The sequence below is a fragment of the Salvia splendens genome, chromosome 17 (assembly GCF_004379255.2).
Source record: "Salvia splendens isolate huo1 chromosome 17, SspV2, whole genome shotgun sequence".
NCBI lineage: Eukaryota > Viridiplantae > Streptophyta > Magnoliopsida > Lamiales > Lamiaceae > Salvia > Salvia splendens.
The window spans coordinates 18024061-18036736 of record NC_056048.1 but is presented as its reverse complement, the minus strand read 5'-3'; the positions used below and the strand labels follow the sequence as shown (position 1 = coordinate 18036736).

The 12676-nt window shown below is 40.9% G+C and overlaps 1 long non-coding RNA gene across 2 annotated transcripts; it reads left to right on the top strand.

Moving 5' to 3' along the window:
- The first annotated feature begins 7402 nt into the window (after nt 1–7402).
- On the top strand, nt 7403–9497 carry LOC121773621. 2 transcript variants are annotated; one of them, XR_006044819.1, is made up of 4 exons: nt 7403–7456; nt 8030–8488; nt 8578–8804; nt 8930–9497. It is a non-coding gene; the product is annotated as an uncharacterized LOC121773621 (long non-coding RNA). The 2 variants fall into 2 exon arrangements; XR_006044818.1 differs by having other exon boundaries at nt 8578–9497.
- Nucleotides 9498–12676: the final 3179 nt, after the last annotated feature.

Genomic DNA, 12676 nt, shown 5'->3' with positions numbered 1-12676 from the left:
CTTAGAGTAGCGGAAGCCTTTGAGAGTTAGTTACTACTATGTTAGAAGACATAATAGCAACCAGAACGTTTATTGAATATAGTCTCGGTCCAATGCTCAACATCCTCCGTCTCCCGTCCATGCTCAACCTGCACATAGGGAAAACACATACTGGGGCTGAGTACTTGATGCACTCAGTGAACTCATGCCCGAAATACATTTTATCGATAAAGTTATGTCAGCCATCATTGAGTGAAACTCGAGTTTTACTTTAAAAGGGCCGAGAAACACTAAAATCATTCCTTAAATAAAATAGTGTCCGCACGGACAATGTCATCGTCATCCTCCATCATATACCATATCTGAACCATCATGTGAAACGAGAATGTGGCCACAAACTCGATCACTGGACCGGCCGACCCAAGGGACGGCTCACGATCCCCATAAGTGCACTAGCCTAAGTAGGGCTTAGACCCTAGTTAGACCCGAATTCGTTAACCATCAAAGTCTAGTAGAACATTATTCTAGTAGACAATCAGATAGGTAATTCAAAAACATAAAATACGGCATGACATGACATTTAAACCACCCTTATCTCACCATAAACATATCATTTGCAAATAAAGAGTTTAAGCAATAAAGCCCACCTCAAACGCTTAGAATTTTCCTTAAATAGCTTCTCGATCCAACTTTAGCGAGCGTGCGAACCACCTTTTCAAAAAAAACACATAAAGTATACATCAATCTCAGTAACGAAGACATTTAGAATGCATGCACTCTAATTAAAGTCTTTTATCTCGTTTTCTCAGTTTCCATGCATTCTCGATTATTCGACCGCCGCCCAAGGCATCGCTTGCGACGCCGGTCGGCCGCTTACGCCCATAATTCCTCCGTTAGCTCCTCGTATTTTCCACCGTGATGTCGAAATAAATTTCCAAAAATTATTTAAGCGCATAATTAAATTATCGCAACTATTTCTCTTCGCAATTATATTTATTTCGCACTTGGGATAATATTATTCATACTTCAAAATATTTCAAAAATAATTAAATAATTCACTACAATTAAATTATCGGCCCAAGGATCAATTATTCTCCTCACACTATACTTCCAATTAGTTGAGGAGCCCCAAATAAAAATAAAAGAGGCCCAAACTTTAAATAAGACCACCAATTTAAAATTATAAGGCCCAAATTCCGCAAAAAAAATAAATAAAAGCCCAACTCAAAAAAAAACAAAGCCCAATCTTTAAATCAAAGCCCAAACTTTTTTTAACTCTCCAAACTTCCACGTCTGTCCCTCTTTCTCCCTACCTTCTTCTCTCTCTCCTTTCTTCTCTTGTTTTTTTTAAAAATTCCCGTCTCCTACTTTTCTTCCGTCGGAGCCGCCGGCGCGGTGAGAGGAGTCCTGCCGCCGCCGTCAATCTGCCGGAAGAGCTGCTGATCCGGCTGCTGTTCGCCGGCGTCTCCGTGCTGTCGCTGCCGTCGCTGTGCGGCCAGAGTCGCCGTCACTGCTGTTCGCGGGCCGCCGCTGCTGCTTGCCGGTCAGCCTCGCCGATTCTGCCGTCGTCCAGTCGCTGGGTTGGCCGTCGCAGGGTCCGGCGGCGACTCAGCTGTTCGCCAGCCGCCACTGCCGGCTGCCTCCACCCCGAAACCACTCCGAACAAGCTCGGAACAACTCCGAACTACCCCGAAACGTCCCGCAAGATACGTTCTCCTTACTAAATTATGTTCTTTCGTGTTTTCAATTAACCACGGCGGGTGTTCGATTGATTTTAATTGTTGAATTTGTTTGAATTACTTGTGGGAGTATGAAATAATGTTTGAAAGATGTAATGAGATATATGCTAAACTTCATGCTTTGGAGATGGGTAGAGATTATAGCTCAAATGGATTTAACTTGGTTGTGGAGGAAACAAGAATGGTAGCAATCCACTTCCTTCTATTTCCTCTCGGCTCCCTCTCTCTCACTTTTTTTTTTTGCTTGAAATGTTGAAGTGAAGGGTAGAGGAAAAGATAAATAAACATAAGATTTAATTTGGGTGACTCTTGATTTTGTAGAATTAATTGAGGGAGATGGAAGGTGAAGAAGTTGAAAATGGAGAGTCTCATGGTGGAAGTAGGGGTGAGCAAAAAAACCGGAAACCGAATATCCAAACCGAACCAAACCGAAATTTTGAAATTCGGTTCGGTTATTTCGGTTTTTCGGTTTGGTTCAGTTTTGAAAATACAAAAATTTCGGTTTTTCGGTTCGGTTCGTTCGGGTGAAGGAAAAAACCAAAAAACCGAAAAACCGAATTATATATATATATATATTCTATTAATTTAATATATTATATTATATATAATATATAGTATATTCTTTTAATAAATTCTGCTATATTATATATATTATATGTATTATTAATTTTATATTATATATAAATATTCTATTAGTATATATAAAATAAAATAAATTACACACATATATATATTAATATTATATTTATTTTTTCGGGTTTTTCGGTTTTTTCGGTTTTGTTCGGTTTTTTCAGTTTTTTAAGTTCGGTTTTCAGTTTTTCGGTTTCGGTTTTTCAGTTTTTCGGGTTCGGTTCGGTTTGGATTTTGACCTAAATTCGGTTTTTCGGTTTTGGTTCGGTTTTGACAAAAAACCGAACCGAAACCCGAATGCACACCCCTAGGTGGAAGAATCGGCCAAGAAGGAAGAAAAAGAAGAAGAAAAGGTGTTGGGCTTGCTCCCACATTTTTTGAATTGAATTGGGCTCCCCCACTTTAATTAAATTTGTTTTGGGCTCATTTAGTTACAAAGCCCAAATTTGTATAATTATTTATTTGTTAGACTTTTTGATTGTTATGGCCCCAAGCCAATTTTTTCTTATAAGAATATTGGACTCAAATTTTTATTTGAGAAGCCCAAGTATATATATACTCTTCATTCTCGCATTCTTTTCTATTAATTAAAATTCACAAAAACTTTAATTAATTTCGTAATCTTGTTTCCAACAAAGATTAAAATCGCCCAACGCAACAATTAATATTTGGTGTTGTTCCAAATATAAATTCCTCAACCGTTTCTCGATTTATGCGCGCCAAGCACTATAAAATCAATCTCAACCATCTCATCCAATCATGTCAAGTATAGCAATGTCAACATCATTATGTCAACGAGACTTTCAAACACGTCTTCTAAAAAAAACTTCACACTTAATTAAAAGGGACGTCTCATTCCACGTCAAAACACATAAATACTATACTTCATTCCAAAGAAAAAAAAACGAGAAGCATAGCATGACGATAAAATTTTATTAATTATCTCATGACATATATTACTTTAGTACTTAAAAAGTACGGGTGTTACAGCAACACTACCACTACCACTACCACCACCACTAGCCATTTTGGATCTACCGGTAGAAACGTAGAAAGAGAGAAGAGAAACTCGTTAATACAAGTGGTGCGAATGAAATGAAGTTCAACGAGCCGTATATATAGAGTTTAAAAAAAATCAGAAATTGGGACGTCCGTCGTGTCACCGCAATAGCGGACGTCATGACGGACGTCCCCGCACACCCGCAGATGACCGCTCGTCCGCCGCCGACGTCCGCGTCCGTCTCAAACGTCGCAATAGCGGACATCCCGCACGGACGACCGGCATGTCGGTCGGACGTTCGCCGGGACATCCGCTATTGCGGATGCTCTTAGGAGTCCTAGTTGACCATTGTAGTCTGTCTGCCATTAGAAGTCCCTGTTCACTTTTACAATAAATGGTAGGTTGACCTCACTTTCTACTACTCCCCCCGGCCCATTCAAGATGACCACCTTTCCTTTTTTTTGTTTGTCCCAATCAAGATGACTACTCCCCCCGGTCCATTCAAGATGGCTTTTGAAGGGGCTCAAAGTTATTTTTTGTAGGGGTGGTCGTGCGTGTTGGGTCGTTATCAGGTCAACCTATTAATGACAAGACCCAATAAGGACAAACATGAACACGATCCGTTAAGAAAACCCTAAACCCGAACACAACCCGCTACCCACAAACCCGAACACGGCACGAATCCGACACGAACCCATTAACGACATGAACCACTTTGGGTTAACACGTACATGACACAACACTATAAGAACACGACCTGATAACACGGTAAGAACCTAATAACACGGTAAGAACCTGATAGCAACTGCTATTGATTAACAAAAGTTACAAAACCATGAATCTGATCATTAAGAGTCTAATTAAAAACCTAAAATCTGATTACACAATATGATATGATGAACAAAAAGTCAATAACATCAATAGATTCATAGCAAAGAAATCCAACAAAAAATATACCATTTTAAAAATACTAAAAATTAATAATATTATAATATTATAATATTATTTCTTAACGGGTAACCCGAACACGACACGAATTTTTCGTGTCCTTAACGTGTCGACCTGATAAGGACACGAACCCAACAAGCTTTGACCAAAACCCATTAATTTTGCATGGATTCGTGTCGGGTTATCGTGTCAGCCATAATTTTTTGGATCATACATATGGCATTTGGTAGTTTATTATTTATACCATTCTATATTTTTTACATACTTTTAACTCGTGTATCATTTTTATTGTTGTAATATGAATTCATTTTTTTAAATTTCAAAATCAATCACTTATGGTGGTATAACCTAAAATGTGAAGTTGATCACTTATAGCAGGACGCATGGGGTATTAAATCACTTATGGTGGTACAATCTAAAATGTGAAGTTTAATAATTGTAAAGAAAAAGTTGATGAAAAAATATAGTGGAACGTGGATCCATTTTTATATGCTATTAGTATTATAATAAAATATTAATTAGTTTAATACTATTTATGGAAGATTCTAATCGAAAGTCCTAATACGGGACAGACTAAATTGACTGAGACTGCTAAAATGAGACAGATGGATTATTAATCTTGAATTCAAATTAATTAATCAAGCTCAATATTTAACAATCGAGATGATCATACAAACATCAATTATATGTTCTATCTAGTACAAGTCCCAAACGAAATGTACACTGTATGTTTCTATATATTACAAGGTCCCAAACGAAATGTAATTTACAAATTGAGTTGTATTGGGCCGGGCCAGTGCAGGTCATGGTCTGGGCATCACAAGGCCTGTGGCTTGGCCCGGGTTTAGGGGTTTAGGGTTTTAGCTGGTCCTATGTCTATAAAACAACACAATCGAAATCCAATTAAACTATTAAGCCCGGCTCTGACTCACTCTATTTCACTAGTGGGGTGAGTTGGCCCGGTGCACTTGACATCTCTAATCTCACTATTCACTGAGGTTATGTTTGGTTTTGAAAAAAAAATGATGGATAATGATAGAATGTGGCTTTTTCAGGCCTATCACAATGTTTGGTTTGGAAAAAGATTTTGGTATTGGACTCGGTATAAATTTTATGACCCAGCTCATTCGTTGATAGCCAACTCATTCTTTTTGATAACTCTATCCAAAAAATCTCGTGGTATTGTGAAATCTATTTTTCCACCATCGCAAGAACTAAGAGAATCCACAATGGCGGATGTCCCGGCGGACGTCGGACCGGCGTGACGGACGTTCGCCATTAGGCAGCATGCATACGGATACGGACGTCCGCTGCGGACACCGGAGTTCCGCGGCTTTCCGGGATGTCCGCCATTGCGTTGACACGACGGACGTCCCGGCGGACGTCCTGATTTTTTATTATTTTTTGTGGATGTCCGTCGGGATGTCTTTGGGGATGTCCGCCATTGTGTAGTGGGATGTAGTGGGATGTCCTTATGACGTGGCAGTGCAGTTGGATGTCCTTATGACGTGGCATGAGGTGTTTTTGGGAAGACCGTCGGGATGTCCGCCAGGACATCCGTCCCATTGTGGATGCTCTAAGAAGCACAATTTACATTACTATAGTACCCTTCGTCTCCATCAGCGACTCATCGAAGACATCAATATTTTTCTCTCGTGTGCTCCGCCCCTCTCCATAGTTCGACAGGTAAAATAGGTTCAAAGGCTGCCAAATAATTACCAAGGGAACCGATCTGACGGAGAGCAGCGAGGCGGCCCACATAGTCTTCATAGAGGTCCGGGTCGAAGCGACGCTTGTTGTCTATGAGGAAATCATCCCAGCAACGTCCCTCGTTGTTCGATTCCCAAAACCCGAATCATTCCGCTGCAGCATCGTCCAGCAGAAACTCGGTAAGATATAACCGATCAGCCAATAGTGTAAAGTTATGATTATAATATTTTTGGATTTCTTGATCCACATGTTGACACCCTCCCCATCGAAGCGTGGAGGGTCGAACTTGAGTTTAGGCCAAGTTTCAGCGTTGAAGCCCACCGGCTTGACGGTTATGGAACGTGGTAAGGCCCATCCACGGGCAGTTGTTGCGGATGTCGGGGTCTGTACCGGGTCATGAGGCTTCCGGGCTAACCCCTTAACAGTGGTAAGGAGGCGAGCTAATGATCCTCGATGCTCAGATTGAGCGCTGTCTGTTTGCGCTCGAAGGATTCCTGTGCGAAGCGATTTGACTGAATCTTCTTCTCATCATTTGCGACACGGACCGTGAGATCAAAAACCATTTGTCCAATATCCTGGACAGAATACTCAGGCGGCGCGTTGTCGCCGTCAGACGTGTTCAGGTCGTCTGGCATCGTGTGTTGGAGAGTTGCGGGGGAAGAGAACTCAATGTAAAGCACCAGATGATAGGACTAAGAATCCTATCGTAGCAGAGAGCACTTCGAGTAATCTGTGATTCTCAAACTTGAAGAACAAAAGCGGCGAGAGAGGAGAAATATTGAAAACTAGGGTTGAGACAAAAAAATATTTTATTACTTTAATTCTCAAAGGACTCGATATATGGGAATTCTATTATATAGAATTCCTCCTGCTTGATTCGGACAATACGATTCGGAAAAGAATCAAGAAGAAAACCCGAAAAGATCTGACTCTATCTTGCTATAAAATAATTGTTAACAAAAAAAAAGGCAAAAAACATAAATTAAAGGAAATAATAAAAAACAAATCTCCATGCATTAGTGAGACACGTGATCGAGGTATTTCGCGGGCTTCGGTGCATTCCTCTTTGGTCTTTCCTTCGTGGGCTGCAAGGTTGGCTTGGTCTCGTTGTTTCTCTTGGGTTGGATCTTGGTTTGTTGCTGAGGTGCTGCTGATGATGCATTTGCCTGAGTTGGGGTCGACGAAGCAGGTTGCAAGGCTGGGATGTGTTCTGGTGATGAGTCCCTATCAGATGTCCTTATGATGTGGCAGTGCAGTGGGATGTCCTTATGACGTGGCATAAGGTGTTTTTAGGAAGTCCGTCGAAATGTCCGCCGGGACATCCGTCCCATTGTGGATGCTCTAGAAGCATAATTTAAATTCCTATAGTACCCTTCGTCTCCATCAGCGACTGGTCAAAGACATCAATATTTTTCTCTCGTGTGCTCCGCCCCTCTCCATAGTTCGACAGGTATGTGTTAGTCGCCCAACCATGTATAATCATATCTGTATTTTGTTGTTGTGTCTAATTGAGTTGTGAATTTTATGTTGGGCAATTTGTTGTAAGCTAATTTTAGATGTTAACATAGAAGTTAATTGCTCGAATCCTTCATGTGGTTCACCATGGTGTGATTATGGAAACTTTTAAAGCATGTGTCGCAGTTCCTGGAGATTGATGATAGAATATGTAGAACTTTTTTTAAATACATACCTCGTCGATTTCTCGGAAGATGGTGTAATTTGTGGGATGCAATTGAGTTATTAATTTTTTTGGTGGAAATGATGATTCCCATTAATTATAGAAATTAATGCACTCCTCGCTGTGAATTGTGAAAAAATTCAGGTTGGGGTTACGTTTTCAGCAGAATTTTTGATGAAACATGGAAATACAATTGAAATTCATTTCCATGTAATTATTGGTCATGACTCTGTTTTGAGGGATTTCTAGCTGCTCCTTTTGAATTGAATCAATGTGGAAACAATGTATTCCACAAAACCTTTTCTTCACTCGTTTCACTGATTTTGTAGTTACATATTATAACAGATGGCGTCGAAGAGAAGGAGATGGAGACAACTATGTTATTAATTGAAGAAGTGATACACAAAAACCAAGTGAACTCTACGTTTTTTGTTCCACCTGGCCAGCCTCATTTGTAAATAGGGGGACGAGAATTAGACCCCGAGGTCATCTCACAATACTGTATGACGGCTAGGCTTCCGGAGCAGGTGCGACATATGGATCGAAACACATTTGGGCGGCTGTGTCGTTTGCTAAGGGATATGAGTGGGTTAGCTGATGGTAAATTTGTAACTGTAGAGGAGCAGGTTGCTATGTACTTGGGCATATTATCGCATCACAAAAATAAAATAGGATTGTAGGTTCAATTTTCTTAGGTTAGGGCAGACTGTGTCGCGCTACATCCTTGAAGTGTTGTGAGGCGTGTTAAGCCTCCATGAGACTAAGGTCAAGCCATGCACAGATCCGAGGTGGATGTGGTTTAAGGTAAAATAAAACATTTCTCTTGTTTTTTTATGGTATGTGTCCATATTTCCAATCATTGCATGCACTGTTTTAACATGAATGTGCATTAGGAATGTCTTGGGGCTCTTGATGGTACTCATATTAATGTCCGCGTGAGTATCATAGACACGCCAAGGTACAAAACACGAAAGGGTCACATTGCCACAACAAACACATTAGATGTTTGTGAAGTTATTTGAGGTTTGTCTACGTTCTCCCCGGATGGGAAGGTTCTGCTGGGATTCTCGTGTTCTTTGTGACGCCGTCACTCGTGAGGATGGTTTAAAAGTGGCCAAAGGTGACATCATCCAACTTTAGTTTTGTATGAGACATGGCTTTATTATATAAACTGAATTATCTTCTTTGTCTAATTTCTGTATCTAAATTGGGATATTACTTGTGCGACAACGGGTATGAAAACAGCGAGGGTTTTTTTTTACTCCGTTCAAGGGAATTCGCTATCATTTGAAGGAATGGGGTGCTAGTAGTCAACGGCCTCAAAACGCCGAGGAGATTTTCAACATGAGGCACGCAACGGCTCGCAATGTCATCGAGCGTGCATTTGTTGTACTCGAGATGAGATGGGGGATCCTTCGAAGTGCCAGCTTCCATCCCACTGAGACACAAGATCGTCTAATAATGACTTGTTTTATCCTTCACAACTTTATTCTTAGTGACATGGCAATTGATCCCGTGGAGCAAGAACTGAACGAGGCCAACGATGGGGCTAACTACGTTTCGGCTAAGTTGGAAGAAACACAATATATCAATGCAGTTGAGTCCACATCATTATGGAATCTAACAAGAGTTGATATTGCCCAACAAATGTGGAGGAACATGTAGCCTTGGAAGATTCTCGTTTTTTTACCTAGTTTCATTAAGTTGGATGTTGAATTGTTTGATCTTATGTAGGATTTCAATTATTTTTTATCTATGAACTGATCTTCTTTAGGATTTCAGTTATGTTTTATCTACACTGATCTTATGTATCTACACCATCTACAAGATGCACTTACATTACAAATGAAAAAGCATGTTAAAATATGGATTCCAGTAAGTTAATTAAGTAAACATGTTAAAGTAAAGCATGGTTATATATGTTATCTTATACCAAAATGCTTGCATCCACTACAAATTAGGGTCGATCTAAACATGCTCCAAAAAGCATAACTCTTGATCTAAAAAGCATAACACCAACAAGGTAATTCAAAAGCTATGTGATGTCTAGAAGAACCAAGGCAGTAACCATATTCTTCCCACTACGATCAGTAGTGGGAAATTCAAATACTAACAAAAGAGCAGGCCATTAGATAATACTAACGAAAGAGCAGACCATTAGAAAATATTAACAAAAGAGTAGATCATTGCATAAGCTACTTCTGCACGGTTTGCTTCCTCCAAAATATGCATAACATAATCTAGCATTTCCTCTCCGAGCATCTTGAACAGGTCGAGACGTTTCGGCCCCCTCACTAGTATATCACATGAAACAAACTTCTGCTTCTTTGTCAGCCCATGAACCTTGCCAAGGAGACGAGAGACTTCAGTGCGCTTTGCACTGAGATCGAAATCATACTCAACCCGCGCAGACAATGTATGGAGGCGATCATTGGTATCTTCATTCATCTTAGATTTTTAGTCACGACTTCGAGTATGCCTTCTAAGGCACCTCCGATCTTGCACTTGCCGCTGGCCTTCTTCGTGGAAGTAGAGCTCCGAACATCATGCGAGCAAGTTTCAGCCACGTTTTCTTGATTTAAGCTTTCATGGATCTGCTCTTCAGTGAAAAATTCATCAAGGCTAAATTCATACCACTCCAACTGGAGCTGCACTGGTGGTCGTTCGAATTTTGTTCAATTTTTTCACGGCTTCGCTCGATCTTTACAACAACAGAGGCCTAGTTTTTACCTTGACAATTTAGGTCCTTGTCTTTACAACAACATAGGCCTAGTTTTTACCTTGACAATTTGGGTCCTAGTCTTTACAACAACAGAGGCCTAGTTTCTAGTCCTCCCATGCTTTGTTCCTCATGTAGTAGCATTTGGGTGTGCCTGTGAATTCATGTTAAACAAAGTTAAGCAAGGTTGAAGATGTTGAGTGCCTACAACAACAGAGGCCTAGTTTTTACATTGACAATGTCACGCTCGCATTTTCTAAGGATAGAAAACACGATTGATCGCGACTAGGGGAGGGTTAAAGAAGCGGGAAAGAAAGGGGAAAACAACAGAACTTAACCATAACTCGAAATAAATGGGAATAGCTCGAATAAAATCAGAGTATCATTTCAACAATCAACAACTCCAAATGAAAATATCTCAACAATACACGAACTCAAAAGATGCTATGTATGAAGACACAACATATTCTAGACATTTGATAGGCATTCTTCACTTTTATGCTCAACACCCACCGCGCTCGTCACCGCTCAACCTGCACATTTTTTTAAAAAGAAATGCAGGGCCGAGTACTTGATGCACTCAGTGGACAAATGCCAAAAACAAATTTATAAAAACAGTCATATCATGCCACCATTGAGTGACCTCGAGGTTTTAACTTGAAAAGGCCTGAGACACTAAAAATATCTCAAACACAAACTTTAAACTCATCCTCAAATCCTTTTTCCTCATCATTTCAAAACACAATCATTTCTCCTTGAATTATTTAAGAAACTACCATATCTGTTCTTTAGGGTGCCGTGTAAAGGGGCCACTTTCCACGAGCACGAAAACCGGCCAACTTGTTCGATGACTCACGGTCCTCATCGTGTACACTAGTCCGAGTAGGTACGCACCCTTGCTAGGACCCGAATTCGATTAAACTCATAGTAGGGACTCACTCCCCACTAAACAATCATCAACATCAACATCAACATCAATCTCATCAACATCAACAACATAATGTGAAACGAGAATGTGGCCGCAAACTCAATCATTGGACCGGCCGACCCAAAAGACGGCTCACGATCCCCATTGGTTACACTAGCCTAAGTAGGGACTAACTCCCTAGTCAAACCCGAATTCGATTTCAATAGGTCTAGTAGGGACAACTCCCTTGCTAAACAAACATATAGGCATTTCTCAAAATAAAAACATGGCATGATATTCCCTTTGCAAACTTTATTTTCCTTAAAAACGTATTTGAAACACAAATCACTTTTCTGTCAAGGTCGAGCATCAATTCACATCATGTCAACAAAGCCAAGGAATTTATAATATCACTCAATAAATCAATACATAGCACCACATAACATGCGCAACAACACTTTTACTTTGATGACACATATCTCGCCTCATCATTGGAACAAATATAATAAATCAATCACACATAACATGATGCTCAAACCGACATATTAAATTGAAAGCTCTTGAAAACACTTTAGTTCGAAAGCCCACCTCGTTCGTTTAAAGCCTTAACTTGTGTTCTATTTCGTTCTCGAAAAGCGTGCGTGAAGTCACCTACTTCGACTCAATCTTCCATTCACTTAAATTGGACAAAACCAAATTAACTCCAAGCCATCTCCTTTTATCAAAAACAGTGGGCCTACAAATTTAAAATAATTCCTTTGGCCCAAAACATTAAATAAAACAAGGCACAAATTCTTAATCTTCCTCACCTTACGTGAAATTCGAATGGAATTGAAATCCTCTTCTCAAATCAAGCACACGCTGTCATCTCTCTCTCTCACTCATCTACAGCTCTCTGTCGAGCAGCTCTTCCACACGGGGGCGTTCGTCGCTGTTCGCTCTCTCTCTGACAATTCGCCGCCGCTGCCGTCTCCTCCGCGCCGCTGCTGTCAAAGTGCTGCCGGCGTCGTCGCTGCCGAGTCAGCCGCTGCTGCTCTCTTCTCCAAGGCGTCGCTGCTGTCCGTTATTACGATGCACTGCTGCTCGTGTGGTTGCATCAGCCGCCGTCTCCTCTTCTCTCTCTTTCGTTGACTGCCGGCAATGCCATCACCGGCGCAAGAAACACCGTTGCTTCCATCTCCTTGTTCCGAAACCGCCCGGAACTACCGAACAGCTGCTGCTGCTCCGAGTCCAGCCAGCGCTGCAACCTGCCCCGTCCATCCAGGTCTCTCCGTCGCCGCTGCCTCCAAGCTCGTCGCTGAACGGTCGCACACGGCTGCTGTCCGTCGATGTTCAGTTGTCGCCGCTGATCTGTCGAGGTTGTTTT